The following is a 22,959-nucleotide window of genomic DNA, read 5'->3' on the forward strand; positions in this document are numbered from 1 at the left end:
TGTGGCGAATGATGTGTCATGAGTCTATTAGCTACAAAGTATATCACCTTTACCACAGATTTATACCGGCAGTGGAAACCATAGCCTGTCTGGCAACAGTATCTTTTAAGTAGATACAATAGTGACGCGTCACAAGGGGGGTGTGGGCCACTCCCAGGTGTCACCCTTCCGGGGGATGACACCAAAATGTCAACTCCTCCACAGTGGCAGGAGCCAGGTGCTGCAGTGTGACATTAACCTGCAGATTCTGTCACTGAGAAGGAGCTGGCAGTGCTGTACGAGTCTCTGGACTGAGGTGATCGGGGGATTCCCCGCAAAGCCACTTCCCTTTAGTGATGTAAGCAGGGTTCCCGAGAGGCCATGCCACACCCGCTATTTGAAGCAGAGCTGTTTCTAGCGGCAGGCGAGCTGTGCCCGCCTGGACAGCTGCTGGCTTTTATCCTGCTTTCCCTCCTTCCTCCCATAGTACTCTGTTTGGGGGATTGAGTTTCGCTAAATGACACGGTTGCGTCGTGGCATCACAATGCAACCATGTCAATTCATGAAACTCCATCCCCCAAGCACAGTACTATGGGCGGGAGGAGGGGGAGCAGGATAGCAGTGCTGGCAACATAGCACCAACAAGTATACACCCCTGGCAATGAGCATTACACACCCCAGGCAACGAGCATGAGGAATGAGTGAGACACCCAGAGCATGAATCCCCTGGCAATGAGCATGGAACCCCTGGCAACGAGCATTAAACACCCCTGGCAATGAGTATGACACCCAGCGCATTAAACACCCCTGGCAACGAGTATGACACCCAGCGCATTAAACACCCCTGGCAACGAGTATGACACCCAGAGCATGAAACCCCTGGCAACAAGCATGGAACCCAGAGCAAGAAACCCCTGCAATGAGCATGGAACCCAGAGCATGAAACCCCTGGCAATGAGCATGGAACCCCTGGCAACGAGCATTAAACACCCCTGGCAACGAGTATGACACCCAGAGCATGAAACCCCTGGCAACAAGCATGGAACCCAGAGCAAGAACCCCCTGCAATGAGTATGGAACCCAGAGCATGAAACCCCTGGCAATGAGCAGGTAATTTAAATGTAATTAAAAGCGTTACTGTAGGGCATAATGTATCATGGGCATTGTGGTGTGTGGCATAACATGGCGCAAGGGCCATTACTGTGTGGGGTTAATAAGGTGGATTTTTTTTCTTTCCTATGGTGAGCGAGGTCTGTTGGTGCAGGGTCAAAAACTGGGGTGTAAGTTAGTCCTGCGAGGCCATACCCATTTTAGCGAGGCCATGCCCATTTTGAGAGTGCAAAATAGTTTTTTATGTCTGGGAGCCGAATCGTCTAGAAACAACCCTGATTTTAAGTATTTATTAGCTACTGTATGAATAACCGTGCTGTCTTCTTGTGCTCAAGTATTATCACTGATTGATGGAAATCATTTCAAATAGGTGAGACCATATGAACAGAATAATTGCTCTGATTGCAGACTGTGTTTATACATACTCAGCAGCTGGTAAGGCTTACGGTCATTAGATCGACAAGACGTAGGTCAACAATCATTGGGTCGACCACTATTGGTCGACATGCACTAGGACGACATGAACACGATCGACATGGAAAAAGGTCGACATGAGTTTTTCACAATTTTTTTCTTCATTTTTTTAACTCTTTCATACTTTACGATCCATGTGGACTACAATTGGGAATGGTAATCTGTGCCGAGCACAGCGGTAGTGGAGCTAGGCACCTTGCCCGAAGCATGGCGAGCGAAGCATGACACAAAAAAAATGTAAAGAAAACCTCATGTTGACATTTTTCCATGTCGACCTAATGACCAGGTGGACCTTGTCACCCTGTCGACCTAGTGCATGTCGACCAATAATGGCCGACCTCCTAATGACTGTCGACCTTATGACCCATAACCGCTGGTAATTAGAGATGTTACAACATTTATTATTCGATTGTACAGTATCTACTTAATTGACACTGTTGCCAGACAGTCTATGGCTTTCCCTGGGATGTAGTTATGTACCAGAATAAATCTGTGGTAGCTACGAGGGTCATGATCCATTAAGCACCATACAATTTTTCTGAAATAACAGATTCTGCAGCCCTTAGATGGTTCCAATATAATATAATGCTAATAGGAACCACCCTTTATCGTTACTGTAATTTTTATTTATATTGTTTGTTGAATTTGAGAGTCGTATAATTAAAGATTAAAGCTGAGTTTTAAGGAATGTAAAGAGTGCCCCAGCAAATGGAGTTCTCTTTTTTTCTGATAATCTCTATCAATGTTTCATTACTGTAGGGAGTACCTCCGCTCTTTTCATATATATGTATTCATCTAGATATTTATGCCACATCATTATATTTACTAGGTGATCCCCTGACACTGATAAAAAATTAGATACCACTACAGGTATATAGTGGAAGCCAGTGTGTGTACCTACCCCTATGTTTTGCTCCAGTATTGTGTACCAGATCCTAGCTTGATCCTGACAACCACTGATTTACTTTATTCTGTTACTGTATAGCAATCTTTACTAGTGCTATATAGTCCTCCAAATTTTCAAGCACGTCTCACTTCTAACCATTACACAGAGTACCATAGTTTATTGCTATTACTGGATTGCAGCGCTGACCACACAGAGCAGGAGGGAAGCTGCTTAGCACATATAAACATACATGTTATGCTGCTGGCTGGTTATGTCGCGGCTCAGCACTGCTGTATGTAATGAGTATCACTGCTGTTGAAAGTGGTGTGCACTACACCGCAGACTCCATGTTGCTATTCCTCCAGGGACGTTTTATTCCCTGTCTTACTGGGCATGCCCAGAGTCATCTTGAGAGGATCCCGACGTCAGTATGCTGACCGCCAGGATCCCGAATGCCGGTCTCGCATACCCAAAGCGTAATAATAGGTATTATTGCTTGTTCCTATGTTAAATCTGGGCTATAGCAGAAATGAGGTATGCAGGGCAAAAACCTCTTGAATATGAAGCATAGTTTATCAGAAATGGTAGTTTATCACAGTAATCACTTTTGGAGGGGTAGTCCTGTGTTGATGTCCACAGTTCCAAAAAGGCAATTGGTCCTCACTAAGTACACAGTGTCCTGGGAATGTCCATATAAGTGCAAAAGAAGGTTCTGCAAATTCCTTATTAAAAGTTATTTTCGAATATAGTCCAGAAATTGGTCCAAGCAATTCAATGGTGGCTCTCAATGCTGACCAGTGGGTGGCAATAAACACCTGACACATTTCACTGTATTATACAGCTTTTTCAACAAAGGTCTTGCTGTGTTATAATAATAATAATAATAATAATAATAATAATAATAATTTTATTTATATAGCGCTCTTTCTCCAATTGCTCGGTTAACCCGAGCGCGCCCGAACGTCATCATCCCGCTGTCGGATTGTCGCGAGGCTCGGATTCTATCGCGAGACTCGGATTCTATATAAGGAGCCGCGCGTCGCCGCCATTTTCACACGTGCATTGAGATTGATAGGGAGAGGACGTGGCTGGCATCCTCTCCCTTTATAGAGAGTGAGACTACTAGAGTAGAGAGAGACACAGTATTATTTACTTTAGTAATTTTGGGGAGCATTAGGAGGAGTACTACTACTTGCTGAAGTGATAGTGTGACTGTATATCTGACTTGTGGGGGAGACAGTGGGGAGCAGTTAGAGTCTGAGAGCAGGAGTACATATTTCAATGTACAGTGCACACTTTTGCTGGCACTCTGCTGCCAGAGTGCCACACTGCCATTGTGACCACACTGACCACCAGTATATATTGTGATTGTCTGCTTAGGAGTACTACTTGCAAGTTGCTGATAGTGTGACCAGTGACCTGACCACCAGTTTAATTAATCACCACCAGTTTAATATATATATATATAATTGTATATAATATATATATATATAATTGTATATGTATACCACCTACCCGTGTTTTTTTTTTTCTTTCTTCTTGATACATACTACTATAGTAGCTTACTGTAGCAGTCTGCGGTGCTGCTGAGCTGACAGTGTCCAGCAGGTCCGTCATCAGTCATTACATAATAAATATATATACCTGTGCGGCTGCAGTACTAGTGATATTATATATATATATATATATTAATTTCATCTCATTATCATCCAGTCTATATTAGCAGCAGACACAGTACGGTAGTCCACGGCTGTAGCTACCTCTGTGTCGGCAGTCGCTGGTCCATCCATAATTGTATACCACCTACCCGTGGTTTTTTTTTTTTCTCTTTCTTCTTGATACATACTACTATAGTAGCTTACTGTAGCAGTCTGCGGTGCTGCTGAGCTGACAGTGTCCAGCAGGTCCGTCATCAGTCATTACATAATAAATATATATACCTGTGCGGCTGCAGTACTAGTGATATTATATATATATATATATATTAATTTCATCTCATTATCATCCAGTCTATATTAGCAGCAGACACAGTACGGTAGTCCACGGCTGTAGCTACCTCTGTGTCGGCAGTCGCTGGTCCATCCATAATTGTATACCACCTACCCGTGTTTTTTTTTTTCTCTTTCTTCTTGATACATACTACTATAGTAGCTTACTGTAGCAGTCTGCGGTGCTGCTGAGCTGACAGTGTCCAGCAGGTCCGTCATCAGTCATTACATAATAAATATATATACCTGTCCGGCTGCAGTACTAGTGATATTATATATATATATATATATATATATATATATATATATATATTAATTTCATCTCATTATCATCCAGTCTATATTAGCAGCAGACACAGTACGGTAGTCCACGGCTGTAGCTACCTCTGTGTCGGCAGTCGCTGGTCCATCCATAAGTATACTAGTATCCATCCATCTCCATTGTTTACCTGAGGTGCCTTTTAGTTGTGCCTATTAAAATATGGAGAACAAAAATGTTGAGGTTCCAAAATTAGGGAAAGATCAAGATCCACTTCCACCTCGTGCTGAAGCTGCTGCCACTAGTCATGGCCAAGACGATGAAATGCCAGCAACGTCGTCTGCCAAGGCCGATGCCCAATGTCATAGTACAGAGCATGTAAAATCCAAAACACCAAATATCAGTAAAAAAAGGACTCCAAAATCTAAAATAAAATTGTCGGAGGAGAAGCGTAAACTTGCCAATATGCCATTTACCACACGGAGTGGCAAGGAACGGCTGAGGCCCTGGCCTATGTTCATGGCTAGTGGTTCAGCTTCACATGAGGATGGAAGCACTCAGCCTCTCGCTAGAAAAATGAAAAGACTCAAGCTGGCAAAAGCACCGCAAAGAACTGTGCGTTCTTCCAAATCCCAAATCCACAAGGAGAGTCCAATTGTGTCGGTTGCGATGCCTGACCTTCCCAACACTGGACGTGAAGAGCATGCGCCTTCCACCATTTGCACGCCCCCTGCAAGTGCTGGAAGGAGCACCCGCAGTCCAGTTCCTGATAGTCAGATTGAAGATGTCAGTGTTGAAGTACACCAGGATGAGGAGGATATGGGTGTTGCTGGCGCTGGGGAGGAAATTGACAAGGAGGATTCTGATGGTGAGGTGGTTTGTTTAAGTCAGGCACCCGGGGAGACACCTGTTGTCCGTGGGAGGAATAGGGCCGTTGACATGCCTGGTGAAAATACCAAAAAAATCAGCTCTTCGGTGTGGAAGTATTTCACCAGAAATGCGGACAACATTTGTCAAGCCGTGTGTTGCCTTTGTCAAGCTGTAATAAGTAGGGGTAAGGACGTTAACCACCTCGGAACATCCTCCCTTATACGTCACCTGCAGCGCATTCATAATAAGTCAGTGACAAGTTCAAAAACTTTGGGCGACAGCGGAAGCAGTCCACTGACCAGTAAATCCCTTCCTCTTGTAACCAAGCTCACGCAAACCACCCCACCAACTCCCTCAGTGTCAATTTCCTCCTTCCCCAGGAATGCCAATAGTCCTGCAGGCCATGTCACTGGCAATTCTGACGAGTCCTCTCCTGCCTGGGATTCCTCCGATGCATCCTTGCGTGTAACGCCTACTGCTGCTGGCGCTGCTGTTGTTGCTGCTGGGAGTCGATGGTCATCCCAGAGGGGAAGTCGTAAGCCCACTTTTACTACTTCCACCAAGCAATTGACTGTCCAACAGTCCTTTGCGAGGAAGATGAAATATCACAGCAGTCATCCTGTTGCAAAGCGGATAACTGAGGCCTTGACAACTATGTTGGTGTTAGACGTGCGTCCGGTATCCGCCGTTAGTTCACAGGGAACTAGACATTTTCTTGAGGTAGTGTGCCCCCGTTACCAAATACCATCTAGGTTCCACTTCTCTAGGCAGGCGATACCGAGAATGTACACGGACGTCAGAAAAAGACTCACCAGTGTCCTAAAAAATGCAGTTGTACCCAATGTCCACTTAACCACGGACATGTGGACAAGTGGAGCAGGGCAGGGTCAGGACTATATGACTGTGACAGCCCACTGGGTAGATGTATGGACTCCCGCCGCAAGAACAGCAGCGGCGGCACCAGTAGCAGCATCTCGCAAACGCCAACTCTTTCCTAGGCAGGCTACGCTTTGTATCACCGGTTTCCAGAATACGCACACAGCTGAAAACCTCTTACGGCAACTGAGGAAGATCATCGCGGAATGGCTTACCCCAATTGGACTCTCCTGTGGATTTGTGGCATCGGACAACGCCAGCAATATTGTGTGTGCATTAAATCTGGGCAAATTCCAGCACGTCCCATGTTTTGCACATACCTTGAATTTGGTGGTGCAGAATTTTTTAAAAAATGACAGGGGCGTGCAAGAGATGCTGTCGGTGGCCAGAAGAATTGCGGGACACTTTCGGCGTACAGGCACCACGTACAGAAGACTGGAGCACCACCAAAAACGCCTGAACCTGCCCTGCCATCATCTGAAGCAAGAAGTGGTAACGAGGTGGAATTCAACCCTATATATGCTTCAGAGGTTGGAGGAGCAGCAAAAGGCCATTCAAGCCTATACAACTGAGCACGATATAGGAGGTGGAATGTACCTGTCTCAAGCGCAGTGGAGAATGATTTCAACGTTGTGCAAGGTTCTGCAACATTTTGAACTTGCCACACGTGAAGTCAGTTCAGACACTGCCAGCCTGAGTCAGGTCATTACCCTCATCAGGCTTTTGCAGAAGAAGCTGGAGGCATTGAAGGAGGAGCTAAAAGGGAGCGATTCCGCTAGGCATGTGGGACTTGTGGATGGAGCCCTTAATTCGCTTAACAAGGATTCACGGGTGGTCAATCTGTTGAAATCAGAGCACTACATTTTGGCCACCGTGCTCGATCCTAGATTTAAAACCTACCTTGGATCTCTCTTTCCGGCAGACACAAGTCTGCTGGGGTTCAAAGACCTGCTGGTGACAAAATTGTCAAGTCAAGCGGAACGCGACCTGTCAACATCTCCTCCTTCACATTCTCCCGCAACTGGGGGTGCGAGGAAAAGGCTCAGAATTCCGAGCCCACCCGCTGGCGGTGATGCAGGGCAGTCTGGAGCGACTGCTGATGCTGACATCTGGTCCGGACTGAAGGACCTGACAACGATTACGGACATGTCGTCTACTGTCACTGCATATGATTCTCTCCCTATTGAAAGAATGGTGGAAGATTATATGAGTGACCGCATCCAAGTAGGCACGTCAGACAGTCCGTACTTATACTGGCAGGAAAAAGAGGCAATTTGGAGGCCCTTGCACAAACTGGCTTTATTCTACCTAAGTTGCCCTCCCACAAGTGTGTACTCCGAAAGAGTGTTTAGTGCAGCCGCTCACCTTGTCAGCAATCGGCGTACGAGGTTGCTTCCAGAAAATGTGGAGAAGATGATGTTCATTAAAATGAATTATAATCAATTCCTCCGTGGAGACATTGACCAGCAGCAATTGCCTCCACAAAGTACACAGGGAGCTGAGATGGTGGATTCCAGTGGGGACGAATTGATAATCTGTGAGGAGCGGGATGTACACGGTGATATATCGGAGGAGGATGATGAGGTGGACATCTTGCCTCTGTAGAGCCAGTTTGTGCAAGGAGAGATTAATTGCTTCTTTTTCGGTGGGGGTCCAAACCAACCCGTCATTTCAGTCACAGTCGTGTGGCAGACCCTGTCACTGAATGATGGGTTGGTTAAAGTGTGCATGTCCTGTTTATACAACATAAGGGTGGGTGGGAGGGCCCAAGGACAATTCCATCTTGCACCTCTTTTTTCTTTCATTTTTCTTTGCGTCATGTGCTGTTTGGGGAGTGTTTTTTGGAAGGGCCATCCTGCGTGACACTGCAGTGCCACTCCTAGATGGGCCAGGTGTTTGTGTCGGCCACTAGGGTCGCTTATCTTACTCACACAGCTACCTCATTGCGCCTCTTTTTTTCTTCTTTGCGTCATGTGCTGTTTGGGAGTGTTTTTTGGAAGGGCCATCCTGCGTGACACTGCAGTGCCACTCCTAGATGGGCCAGGTGTTTGTGTCGGCCACTAGGGTCGCTTATCTTACTCACACAGCTACCTCATTGCGCCTCTTTTTTTCTTCTTTGCGTCATGTGCTGTTTGGGGAGTGTTTTTTGGAAGGGCCATCCTGCGTGACACTGCAGTGCCACTCCTAGATGGGCCAGGTGTTTGTGTCAGCCACTAGGGTCGCTTAGCTTAGTCATCCAGCGACCTCAGTGCAAATTTTAGGACTAAAAATAATATTGTGAGGTGTGAGGTGTTCAGAATAGACTGAAAATGAGTGGAAATTATGGTTTTTGAGGTTAATAATACTTTGGGATCAAAATGACCCCCAAATTCTATGATTTAAGCTGTTTTTTAGTGTTTTTTGAAAAAAACACCCGAATCCAAAACACACCCGAATCCGACAAAAAAAATTCGGTGAGGTTTTGCCAAAACGCGTTCGAACCCAAAACATGGCCGCGGAACCGAACCCAAAACCAAAACACAAAACCCGAAAAATTTCAAGTGCACATCTCTAATGGCAATGGCACTGGTGGTGATGAGTATAATCCAGATGATACTCTCTGTGACCTGCCTGTGAGAAATGATTTGAACCAGCTTAGGACTGTGCCATCCAGACCACAGAAATGTATCAGTCGCTCAATCAGAAGCCCATGGTCCACGGTATCAAATGCTGCCGAGAGATCCAGAAGGATTAATATTGAACAGTCACCTCTGTCTTTTGCCATCAGAAGATCGATTTACTGTTGAAGATATGTATGTATATATATATATATATATATATATATATATATATATATATATATATAAATATAAAACACAATTCTGTTGTTAAGAAACTGTATATCTACAGTAACTAGATAGAGAATATTAGGAACTTAAAAACAATGTAACAGATACAAATAAAAAATGATTTACAGTTCCACACAGGAAAGCACATATACATAAACATATTTTTGCATGAGAAATTGTTCTAGTTGGATGGGGCAAATTATTTTGCCGAAAAGTTTTTCAAATGGTGATGCAAATATCGAAAAGACACAGAACCCAACGCGTTTCATCCCAAGGACTTCTTCAGGGGTAAGTATCAATAATTATGGAAAACATGATGTACAGAGAAATATCACTAGAAGTGCCGGTTTGGAACAATCATATTGGATTTCCCATATGGAATATCAGTAAAAATATCGATTTAAAATTGAATAGATAATTCTTCCAAAAAATAATAACTTTTCGTGTTTTGGTTTTGGTTCCATGCTTGTGTTTTGGATCTGGATTGGTTTTGCCAAAACCACCCTTTATTATTATTATTATTATTATTATTACATTTTATTTATAGGGTGCCATAAGTGTTTCGCAGTGCCGTACAAAGGACAGTACAGGGAGACAAAACTTAGCATAACAGTAAATAAATAACGAAGAATAAACAATTGTGGGTACACCGCGCTCAACCCCAATTTTGTGAGCAATGTTAATATATACGTTGTATTTATATGAAACTTTACAGTGCTATGTACTTTGCATAAATGTATTTATTCACATAATTTGTTCAATCAATATATCAAAATATCAAAAATAGATTGTGGCTGTGCTGATGTCAGCTCTCAGTCTATAATAAAGCAAAAACGTTCAAGTTCGTATAAAGTGATCTACAGAGCATCCAAGGACTCATCATACAGATCCTGGTCAGCACTAAAAACGGGACGGAGCACCGGCACTTCAGCCAAACACCCGGTCACGTGGCTGAAGATCCGGAAGTGAAGTTACCGAACAACGGACCACCATCAGAGGGAAGGAGCCAGCACTGGATGCGGGGAACGGCGGAGGAAGCGAGGTGAGTCTCCGTAGGAGGAAGGTGTAAGACAGCGAGCCGCTCTGAAGAGCTGCCGCTGCACACACTTCTACTTCAAGACATGTACCGATCCTGAGGCTATCCGGTTCTCGGTGTGTGCCTGATCACAGACACAACACCGGGAGCTGGAGCAAAGGAACGGAGCACCAGTCCGGAGCCCCCTTTTACCTTCTTCAGAGCCAAACACTGCACATCCAGCAAAGCTTTTTCCCCCATAATTTCAACCATCTTAGCACCGACAGATCAGCGGGACGCCGCGATCTGTTTTTTGTAACATTAACAGCAAACGGACTACTGCATTATTGGGACATTCAGTGAAACAATCACTGTAGATCACATTACACGAACTTGAACGTTTTTGCTTTATTATAGACTGAGAGCTGACATCAGCACAGCCACAATCTATTTTTGATATATTGATTGAACAAATTATGTGAATAAATACATTCATGCAAAGTACATAGCACTGTAAAGTTTCCACGTATATATTAACATTGCTCACAAAATCGGGGTTGAGCGCTGTGTACCCACAACTGTTTATTCTTCATTATTTAAAGTGACGGACCCACTTGTTAAACACAAGCAGCACTCCCCGTAACACCGTGCACCTCAGTGCGCAGTCCGCACAAAAAACGTTTGTTCCCAGTAAATAAATAACAACAATAGAGTGCAGGTAACAAAGAGCACCACAATTCTCAAAACATAAAACAGCTTAGATGTAAGTAGCGAGGGAGTAATCATTGTACTACTTGGGGCTGGCGGCCATAGATAGAGGGAAGCCTTTAACAGTAGGAGAAAAAGCAGGTAAAGATGGTCACTGAGTGAAATGTGTCGAGAAGAGGGCTTAGACAACAAGAGGAAATCAGAGGGCCCTGCTCTGAAGAGCTAACAATCTAGTGGGGAGGGGCAATAGACAGATGACATGAGGTGCAAGCAAGCAGGAGGAAGCCTGATGGCAGTATGCAAGCAAAGCAGAGATGTTAAGCCATGGGGCAGGGGGATGGAGGAGCAGCCTAAGGACTAGATTATGCATCGGAGGGGTACGCTTTGATAAATAGGTGGGTTTTCAGTGCCCGTTTGAAGCTTTGCAAGGTCGGAGAGCGTCTAATGGAGCGCGTTCCACTGAAGGGGTGCAGCACGGGCAAAATCGTGTTTTGGTTTTGGATCTGGGTGATATTTGAAAAAAAAACCCCATAAAACAAACACCTGGCCCATCTAGGAGTGTCACTGCAGTGGCAGACAGGATGGCACTTCAAAAAAACTAGTCCCCAAACAGCACATCATGCAAAGAAGTAAAAGACGTGCAATGAGGTAGCTGTATGACTAAGCTAAGCAACCCAAGTGTGCGTGACAAACACCTGGCCCATCTAGAAGTGGAAAAAGGGGGGGCCTGGACTGCACACCCTAATACTAAAGATTTCAAGAGGTGCTATCACGCTGAGGCTTCTAATACTATGCTGGAGGAAGAGAGATGCAGATGCACACTCCTAGCACTAAGAACACTGATAGTAAAAATAATTTAAATAAACTCTCACAATTAAAATGGAGTATAATTGAAGTTCTTAGCACACATTTGCGCAAATATGTGGGCCCATGTACCGCGGCCAGGTGACTTCATCACATGGGTCCCTAACATTCCTAATACTATCACATTATATAAATTTATACAGGACTTACCTCTAAATAGTGCCCTTTCAATGTGTGATCTGAAATGTAGGAACCTAGCTAATTAAAACACCTGAGGGTAAATGGGAGGGGTGCCAATACCAGAGGAAGGAAGCCTTGCCTTCCAGTGTACAATATATACACAAATATAGAGGAAAAAGGGGGGCCTGGACTGCACACCCTAATACTAAAGATTTCAAGAGGTGCTATCACGCAAATGTGTGCTAAGAACTTCAATTATACTCCATTTTAATTGTGAGAGTTTATTTAAATTATTTTTACTATCAGTGTTCTTAGTGCTAGGAGTGTGCATCTGCATCTCTCTTCCTCCAGCATAGTATTAGAAGCCTCAGTATGATAGCACCTCTTGAAATCTATAGTATTAGGGTGTGTAGTCCAGGCCCCCTTTTTCCTCTATATTTGTGTATATATTGTACACTGGAAGGCAAGGCTTCATTCCTCTGGTATTGGCACTCCTCCCATTTACCCTCAGGTGTTTTAATTAGCTAGGTTCCTGCATTTCAGATCACACATTGAAAGGGCACTATTTAGAGGTAAGTCCTGTATAAATTTATATAATGTGATAGTATTAGGAATGTTAGGGACCCATGTGATGAAGTCACCTGGCCGCGGTACATGGGCCCGCATATTTGCGCAAATGTGTGCTAAGAACTTCAATTATACTCCATTTTAATTGTGAGAGTTTATTTGAATTATTTTTACTATCAGTGTTCTTAGTGCTAGGAGTGTGCATCTGCATCTCTCTTCCTCCATCTAGAAGTGGCACTGCAGTGGCAGACAGGATGGCACTTAAAAAAAATAGTCCCCAAACAGCAGATCATGCAAAGAAGTAAAAGAGGTGCAATGAGGTAGCTGGATGACTATGTTAAGCGATACAAGTGTGCGGCCCAAACACCTGGTCCATCTAGGAGTGGCATTGCAGTGGCAGACAGGATGGTACTTTAAAAAAATAGTCCCCAAACAGCACATCATGCAAAGAAGTAAAAGAGTTGCAATGAGGTAGCTGTATGGCTAAGCTAGGCGACACAAGTGTGCAGCACAAACACCTGGCCCATCTAGGGTTGGCACTGCAGTCCCACTGCACTAATGGCAGATACCGGACGCACGTCTAACACCAACATAGCTGTCAAGGCCTCAGTTATCCGCTTTGCAACAGGATGACTGCTGTCATATTTCATCTTCCTCGCAAAGGACTGTTGGACAGTCATTTGCTTAGTTGAAGTAGTACAAGTGGTCTCCCGACTTCCCCTCTTGGATGACAATCAACTCCCAGCAGCAGCAGCAGCAGTAAGAGTTGTTCTTGATCTTTCCCTATTTTATCCTCCAAATTTTTGTTCTCCATTATTTTTCTGGAGTTATATAACAAAATGCAACAAAGGAGATCGTAATTCTACACCACACAGGGCAAACCCTGTAAAAATTATTTGGATTAAATTAGTGATGAGCGGGTTCGGTTTCTCGGAAACCGAACCCCCCTGAACTTTACCTTTTATACACGGGTCCGAGCCATACTCGGATTCTCCCGTATGGCTCGGTTAACCCGAGCGCGCCCGAACGTCATCATCCCGCTGTCGGATTCTCGCGAGATTCGGATTCTATATAAGCAGCCGCGCGTCGCCGCCATTTTCACTCGTGCATTGGAAATGTTAGGGAGAGGACGTGGCTGGCGTCCTCTCCGTTATTGTTGAACTTGATTGTGCTTTATTGCTTAATTGTAGGGGGGACTGGGGAGCAGCTGTATTATATAGCAGGAGTACAGTGCAGAGTTTTGCTGACAGTGACCACCAGTATACGTTGCCTGCCTGAAAAACACTCCATATCTGTGCTGCTTTATTGTGGGGACTGGGGACCACCAGTATAATATTATATAGGAGGAGTACAGTGCAGAGTTTTGCTGACCAGTGACCACCAGTATATAATATATAGCATTACGGTACAGTAGGCCACTGCTGTACCTACCTCTGTGTCGTCAAGTATACTATCCATCTAGATTCTATACCTGTGGTGTATTTCAGTTGTGCAGTTTGCTGACACAGTGACCACCAGTATATATAGCAGTACGGTACGGAAGGCCACTGCTGTACCTACCTCTGTGTCGTCATTAAGTATACTATCCATCTACATTCTATACCTGTGGTGCATTTTAGTTTTGCAGTTTGCTGACACAGTGACCACCAGTATATATAGCAGTACGGTACGGAAGGCCACTGCTGTACCTACCTCTGTGTCGTCATTAAGTATACTATCCATCTACATTCTATACCTGTGGTGCATTTTAGTTGTGCGCAGTATATATAGTAGTAGGCCATTGCTATTGATACTGGCATATAATTCCACACATTAAAAAATGGAGAACAAAAATGTGGAGGTTAAAATAGGGAAAGATCAAGATCCACTTCCACCTCGTGCTGAAGCTGCTGCCACTAGTCATGGCCGAGACGATGAAATGCCATCAACGTCGTCTGCCAAGGCCGATGCCCAATGTCATAGTAGAGAGCATGTAAAATCCAAAAAACAAAAGTTCAGTAAAATGACCCAAAAATCAAAATTGAAAGTGTCTGATGAGAAGCGTAAACTTGCCAAAATGCCATTTACGACACGGAGTTGCAAGGAACGGCTGAGGCCCTGGCCTATGTTCATGGCTAGTGGTTCAGATTCACATGAGGATGGAAGCACTCATCCTCTCACTAGAAAAATGAAAAGACTTAAGCTGGCAAAAGCACAGCAAAGAACTGTGCGTTCTTCTAAATCACAAATCCCCAAGGAGAGTCCAATTGTGTCGGTTGCGATGCCTGACCTTCCCAACACTGGACGGGAAGAGCTTGCGCCTTTCACCATTTGCACGCCCCCTGCAAGTGCTGGAAGGAGCACCCGCAGTCCAGTTCCTGATAGTCAAATTGAAGATGTCACTGTTGAAGTACACCAGGATGAGGATATGGGTGTTGCTGGCACTGGGGAGGAAATTGACAAGGAGGATTCTGATGGTGAGGTGGTTTGTTTAAGTCAGGCACCCGGGGAGACACCTGTTGTCCGTGGGACGAATATGGCCATTGACATGCCTGGTCAAAATACAAAAAAAATCAGCTCTTCGGTGTGGAATTATTTCAACACAAATGCAGACAACAGGTGTCAAGCCGTGTGTTGCCTTTGTCAAGCTGTAATAAGTAGGGGTAAGGACGTTAACCACCTCGGAACATCCTCCCTTATATGTCACCTGCAGCGCATTCATCATAAGTCAGTGACAAGTTCATAAACTTTGGATGACAGCGGAAGCAGTCCACTGACTACTAAATCCCTTCCTCTTGTAACCAAGCTCCTGCAAACCACACCACCAACTCCCTCAGTGTCAATTTCCTCCTTACCCAGGAAAGCCAATAGTCCTGCAGGCCATGTCACTGGCAAGTCTGACGAGTCCTCTCCTGCCTGGGATTCCTCCGATGCATCCTTGAGTGTAACGCCTACTGCTGCTGGCGCTGCTGTTGTTGCTGCTGGAAGTCGATCGTCATCCCAGAGGGGAAGTCGGAAGACCACTTGTACTACTTCCAGTAAGCAATTGACTGTCCAACAGTCCTTTGCGAGGAAGATGAAATATCACAGCAGTCATCCTGCTGCAAAGCAGATAACTCAGGCCTTGGCAGCCTGGGCGGTGAGAAACGTGGTTCAGGTATCCACAGTTAATTCAGAGGCAACTAGAGACTTGATTGAGGTACTGTGTCCCCGGTACCAAATACCATCTAGGTTCCATTTCTCTAGGCAGGCGATACCGAAAATGTACACAGACCTCGGAAAAAGAGTCACCAGAGTCCTAAAAAATGCAGTTGTACCCAATGTCCACTTAACCACGGACATGTGGACAAGTGGAGCAGGGCAGACTCAGGACTATATGACTGTGACAGCCCACTGGGTAGATGTATTGCCTCCCGCAGCAAGAACAACAGCGGCGGCACCAGTAGCAGAATCTCGTAAACGCCAACTCGTTCCTAGGCAGGCTACGCTTTGTATCACCGCTTTCCATAAAAGGCACACAGCTGACAACCTCTTACGAAAACTGAGGAACATCATCGCAGAATGGCTTACCCCAATTGGACTCTCCTGGGGATTTGTGACATCGGACAACGCCACCAATATTGTGCGTGCATTACATCTGGGCAAATTCCAGTACGTCCCATGTTTTGCACATACATTGAATTTGGTGGTGCAGAATTATTTAAAACACGACAGGGGCGTGCAAGAGATGCTGTCGGTGGCCCGAAGAATTGCGGGCCACTTTCGGCATTCAGCCACCGCGTACAGAAGACTGGAGCACCACCAAACAATCCTGAACCTTCCCTGCCATCATCTGAAGCAAGAGGTGGTAACGAGGTGGAATTCAACCCTCTATATGCTTCAGAGGATGGAGGAGCAGCAAAAGGCCATTCAAGCCTATACATCTGCCCACGATATAGGCAAAGGAGGGGGAATGCACCTGACTCAAGCGCAGTGGAGAATGATTTCAACGTTGTGCAAGGTTCTGCAACCTTTTGAACTTGCCACACGTGAAGTCAGTTCAGACACTGCCAGCCTCAGTCAGGTCATTCCCCTCATCAGGTTTTTGCAGAAGAAGCTGGAGACATTGAAGGAGGGGCTAAAACAGCGATTCCGCTAGGCATGTGGGACTTGTGGATGGAGCCCTTAATTCGCTTAACCAGGATTCACGGGTGGTCAATCTGTTCAAATCAGAGCACTACATTTTGGCCACCGTGCTCGATCCTAGATTTAAAACCTACGTTGTATCTCTCTTTCCGGCAGACACAAGTCTGCTGGGGTTCAAAGACCTGCTGGTGAGAAAATTGTCAAGTCAAGCGGAACGTGACCCGTCAACATCTCCTCCTTCACATTCTCCCGCAACTGGGGGTGCGAGGAAAAGGCTAAGAATTCCGAGCCCACCCGCTGGCGGTGATGCAGGGAAGTCTGGAGCGAGTGCTGACATCTGGTCCGGACTGAAGGACCTGCCAACGATTACTGACATGTCGTCTACTGTCACTGCATATGATTTTCTCACCACTGAAAGAATGGTGGAGGATTATATGAGTGACCGCATCCAAGTAGGCACGTCAGACAGTCCGTACGTATACTGGCAGGAAAAAGAGGCAATTTGGAGGCCCTTGCACAAACTGGCTTTATTCTACCTAAGTTGCCCTCCCTCCAGTGTGTACTCCGAAAGAGTGTTTAGTGCAGCCGCTCACCTTGTCAGCAATCGGCGTACAAGGTTACTTCCAGAAAATGTGGAGAAGATGATGTTCATCAAAATGAATTATAATCAATTCCTCCGTGGAGACATTCACCAGCAATTGCCTCCAGAAAGTACACAGGGATCTGAGATGGTGGATTCCAGTGAGGACGAATTAATAATCTGTGAGGAGGGGGATGTACACAGTGAAAGGGGTGAGGAATCGGAGGATGATGATGAGGTGGACATCTTGCCTCTGTAGAGCCAGTTTCTGCAAGGAGAGATTGATTGCTTCTTTTTTGGTGGGGGCCCAAACCAGCCAGTCATTTCAGTCACAGTCGTGTGGCAGACCCTGTCGCTGAAATGATGGGTTCGTTAAAGTGTGCATGTCCTGTTTATACAACATAAGGGTGGGTGGGAGGGCCCAAGGACAATTCCATCTTGCAACTCTTTTTTCTTTCATTTTTCTTTGCATCATGTGCTGTTTGGGGACTATTTTTTTGAAGTGCCATCCTGTCTGACACTGCAGTGCCACTCCTAGATGGGCCAGGTGTTTGTGTCGGCCACTTGTGTCGCTTAGCTTACTCACACAGCGACCTTGGTGCGCCTCTTTTTTTCTTTGCATCATGTGCTGTTTGGGGACAATTTTTTTGAAGTGCCATCCTGCCTGACACTGCAGTGCCACTCCTAGATGGGCCAGGTGTTTGTGTCGGCCACTTGTGTCGCTTAGCTTAGCCATCCAGCGACCTCAGTGCAAATTTTAGGACTAAAAATAATATTGTGAGGTGTGAGGTGTTCAGAATAGACTGGAAATGAGTGGAAATTATGGTTATTGAGGTTAATAATACTATGGGATCAAAATGACCCCCAAATTCTATGATTTAAGCTGTTTTTTAGTTTTTTTTTGAAAAAAACACCCGAATCCAAAACACACCCGAATCCGCCAAAAAATTTTCGGTGAGGTTTTGCCAAAACGCGTCCGAATCCAAAACATGGTCGCTGAACCGAATCCAAAACCAAAACACAAAACCCGAAAAATGTACGGTGCACATCACTAGATTAAATATTAATAACCCCTTTATTTGGAGTAAATAATATACAGCACAGGACAGCAGCACTGAACTCATATGACTGCACCACTGGACTGGATTTATACGGCAGTACCACTGGACTGGATTTATACTAGAGATGAGCGGGTTCGGTTTCTTTGAATCCGAACCCGCACGAACTTCACTTTTTTTTTCACGGGTCCGAGCGACTCGGATCTTCCCGCCTTGCTCGGTTAACCCGAGCGCGCCCGAACGTCATCATGACGCTGTCGGATTCTCGCGAGACTCGGATTCTATATAAGGAGCCGCGCGTCGCCGCCATTTTCACACGTGCATTGAGATTGATCGGGAGAGGACGTGGCTGGCGTCCTCTCCATTTAGATTAGATTTAGAAGAGAGAGAGAGAGAGAGATTGCTGTGATACTGTAGATTAGAAGAGAGTGCAGACAGAGTTTAGTGACTGACGACCACAGTGACCAGTGACCACCAGAGACAGTGCAGTTGTTTGTTTTATTTAATATATCCGTTCTCTGCCTGAAAAAAACGATACACAGTCACACAGTGACTCAGTCTGTGTGCACTGCTCAGCCCAGTGTGCTGCACATCAATGTATTGTATATAAAGCTTATAATTGTGGGGGAGACTGGGGAGCACTGCAGGTTGTTATAGCAGGAGCCAGGAGTACATGATAAATAATATTATATTAAAATTAAACAGTGCACACTTTTGCTGCAGGAGTGCCACTGCCAGTGTGACTAGTGGTGACCAGTGCCTGACCACCAGTATATTAGTAGTATTGTATACTATCTCTTTATCAACCAGTCTATATTAGCAGCAGACACAGTACAGTGCGGTAGTTCACGGCTGTGGCTACCTCTGTGTCGGCACTCGGCAGGCAGTCCGTCCATCCATAATTGTATTATAATATATACCACCTAACCGTGGTTTTTTTTTCATTCTTTATACCGTCGTCATACTAGTTGTTACGAGTATACTACTATCTCTTTATCAACCAGTGTACAGTGCGGTAGTTCACGGCTGTGGCTACCTCTGTGTCGGCACTCGGCAGGCAGTCCGTCCAACCATAATTGTATTATATACCACCTAACCGTGGTTTTTTTTTCATTCTTTATACCGTCGTCATACTAGTTGTTACGAGTATACTACTATCTCTTTATCAACCAGTGTACAGTGCGGTAGTTCACGGCTGTGGCTACCTCTGTGTCGGCACTCGGCAGGCAGTCCGTCCATCCATAATTGTATTATAATATATACCACCTAACCGTGGTTTTTTTTTCATTCTTTATACCGTCGTCATACTAGTTGTTACGAGTATACTACTATCTCTTTATCAACCAGTGTACAGTGCGGTAGTTCACGGCTGTGGCTACCTCTGTGTCGGCACTCGGCAGGCAGTCCGTCCAACCATAATTGTATTATATACCACCTAACCGTGGTTTTTTTTTCATTCTTTATACCGTCGTCATACTAGTTGTTACGAGTATACTACTATCTCTTTATCAACCAGTGTACAGTGCGGTAGTTCACGGCTGTGGCTACCTCTGTGTCGGCACTCGGCAGGCAGTCCGTCCATCCATAATTGTATTATATACCACCTAACCGTGGCAGTCCGTCCATAATTGTATACTAGTATCCAATCCATCCATCTCCATTGTTTACCTGAGGTGCCTTTTAGTTCTGCCTATAAAATATGGAGAACAAAAAAGTTGAGGTTCCAAAATTAGGGAAAGATCAAGATCCACTTCCACCTCGTGCTGAAGCTGCTGCCACTAGTCATGGCCGAGACGATGAAATGCCAGCAACGTCGTCTGCCAAGGCCGATGCCCAATGTCATAGTACAGAGCATGTCAAATCCAAAACACCAAATATCAGAAAAAAAAGGACTCCAAAACCTAAAATAAAATTGTCGGAGGAGAAGCGTAAACTTGCCAATATGCCATTTACCACACGGAGTGGCAAGGAACGGCTGAGGCCCTGGCCTATGTTCATGGCTAGTGGTTCAGCTTCACATGAGGATGGAAGCACTCAGCCTCTCGCTAGAAAACTGAAAAGACTCAAGCTGGCAAAAGCACCGCAAAGAACTGTGCGTTCTTTGAAATCCCAAATCCACAAGGAGAGTCCAATTGTGTCGGTTGCGATGCCTGACCTTCCCAACACTGGACGTGAAGAGCATGCGCCTTCCACCATTTGCACGCCCCCTGCAAGTGCTGGAAGGAGCACCCGCAGTCCAGTTCCTGATAGTCAGATTGAAGATGTCAGTGTTGAAGTACACCAGGATGAGGAGGATATGGGTGTTGCTGGCGCTGGGGAGGAAATTGACCAGGAGGATTCTGATGGTGAGGTGGTTTGTTTAAGTCAGGCACCCGGGGAGACACCTGTTGTCCGTGGGAGGAATATGGCCGTTGACATGCCAGGTGAAAATACCAAAAAAATCAGCTCTTCGGTGTGGAGGTATTTCACCAGAAATGCGGACAACAGGTGTCAAGCCGTGTGTTCCCTTTGTCAAGCTGTAATAAGTAGGGGTAAGGACGTTAACCACCTCGGAACATCCTCCCTTATACGTCACCTGCAGCGCATTCATAATAAGTCAGTGACAAGTTCAAAAACTTTGGGTGACAGCGGAAGCAGTCCACTGACCAGTAAATCCCTTCCTCTTGTAACCAAGCTCACGCAAACCACCCCACCAACTCCCTCAGTGTCAATTTCCTCCTTCCCCAGGAATGCCAATAGTCCTGCAGGCCATGTCACTGGCAAGTCTGACGAGTCCTCTCCTGCCTGGGATTCCTCCGATGCATCCTTGCGTGTAACGCCTACTGCTGCTGGCGCTGCTGTTGTTGCCGCTGGGAGTCGATGGTCATCCCAGAGGGGAAGTCGTAAGCCCACTTGTACTACTTCCAGTAAGCAATTGACTGTTCAACAGTCCTTTGCGAGGAAGATGAAATATCACAGCAGTCATCCTACTGCAAAGCGGATAACTGAGTCCTTGACAACTATGTTGGTGTTAGACGTGCGTCCGGTATCCGCCGTTAGTTCACAGGGAACTAGACAATTTATTGAGGCAGTGTGCCCCCGTTACCAAATACCATCTAGGTTCCACTTCTCTAGGCAGGCGATACCGAGAATGTACACGGACGTCAGAAAAAGACTCACCAGTCTCCTAAAAAATGCAGTTGTACCCAATGTCCACTTAACCACGGACATGTGGACAAGTGGAGCAGGGCAGGGTCAGGACTATATGACTGTGACAGCCCACTGGGTAGATTTATGGACTCCCGCCGCAAGAACAGCAGCGGCGGCACCAGTAGCAGCATCTCGCAAACGCCAACTCTTTCCTAGGCAGGCTACGCTTTGTATCACCGCTTTCCAGAATACGCACACAGCTGAAAACCTCTTACGGCAACTGAGGAAGATCATCGCGGAATGGCTTACCCCAATTGGACTCTCCTGTGGATTTGTGGCATCGGACAACGCCAGCAATATTGTGTGTGCATTAAATATGGGCAAATTCCAGCACGTCCCATGTTTTGCACATACCTTGAATTTGGTGGTGCAGAATTTTTTTAAAAACGACAGGGGCGTGCAAGAGATGCTGTCGGTGGCCAGAAAAATTGCGGGACACTTTCGGCGTACAGGCACCACGTACAGAAGACTGGAGCACCACCAAAAACTACTGAACCTGCCCTGCCATCATCTGAAGCAAGAAGTGGTAACGAGGTGGAATTCAACCCTCTATATGCTTCAGAGGTTGGAGGAGCAGCAAAAGGCCATTCAAGCCTATACAATTGAGCACGATATAGGAGATGGAATGCACCTGTCTCAAGTGCAGTGGAGAATGATTTCAACGTTGTGCAAGGTTCTGATGCCCTTTGAACTTGCCACACGTGAAGTCAGTTCAGACACTGCCAGCCTGAGTCAGGTCATTCCCCTCATCAGGCTTTTGCAGAAGAAGCTGGAGGCATTGAAGAAGGAGCTAAAAGGGAGCGATTCCGCTAGGCATGTGGGACTTGTGGATGCAGCCCTTAATTCGCTTAACAAGGATTCACGGGTGGTCAATCTGTTGAAATCAGAGCACTACATTTTGGCCACCGTGCTCGATCCTAGATTTAAAGCCTACCTTGGATCTCTCTTTCCGGCAGACACAGGTCTGCTGGGGTTGAAAGACCTGCTGGTGACAAAATTGTCAAGTCAAGCGGAACGCGACCTGTCAACATCTCCTCCTTCACATTCTCCCGCAACTGGGGGTGCGAGGAAAAGGCTCAGAATTCCGAGCCCACCCGCTGGCGGTGATGCAGGGCAGTCTGGAGCGACTGCTGATGCTGACATCTGGTCCGGACTGAAGGACCTGACAACGATTACGGACATGTCGTCTACTGTCACTGCATATGATTCTCTCAACATTGATAGAATGGTGGAGGATTATATGAGTGACCGCATCCAAGTAGGCACGTCACACAGTCCGTACTTATACTGGCAGGAAAAAGAGGCAATTTGGAGGCCCTTGCACAAACTGGCTTTATTCTACCTAAGTTGCCCTCCCACAAGTGTGTACTCCGAAAGAGTGTTTAGTGCCGCCGCTCACCTTGTCAGCAATCGGCGTACGAGGTTACATCCAGAAAATGTGGAGAAGATGATGTTCATTAAAATGAATTATAATCAATTCCTCC

Source organism: Pseudophryne corroboree, chromosome 3 (assembly GCF_028390025.1).
Source record: "Pseudophryne corroboree isolate aPseCor3 chromosome 3, aPseCor3.hap2, whole genome shotgun sequence".
NCBI classification, from domain to species: domain Eukaryota; kingdom Metazoa; phylum Chordata; class Amphibia; order Anura; family Myobatrachidae; genus Pseudophryne; species Pseudophryne corroboree.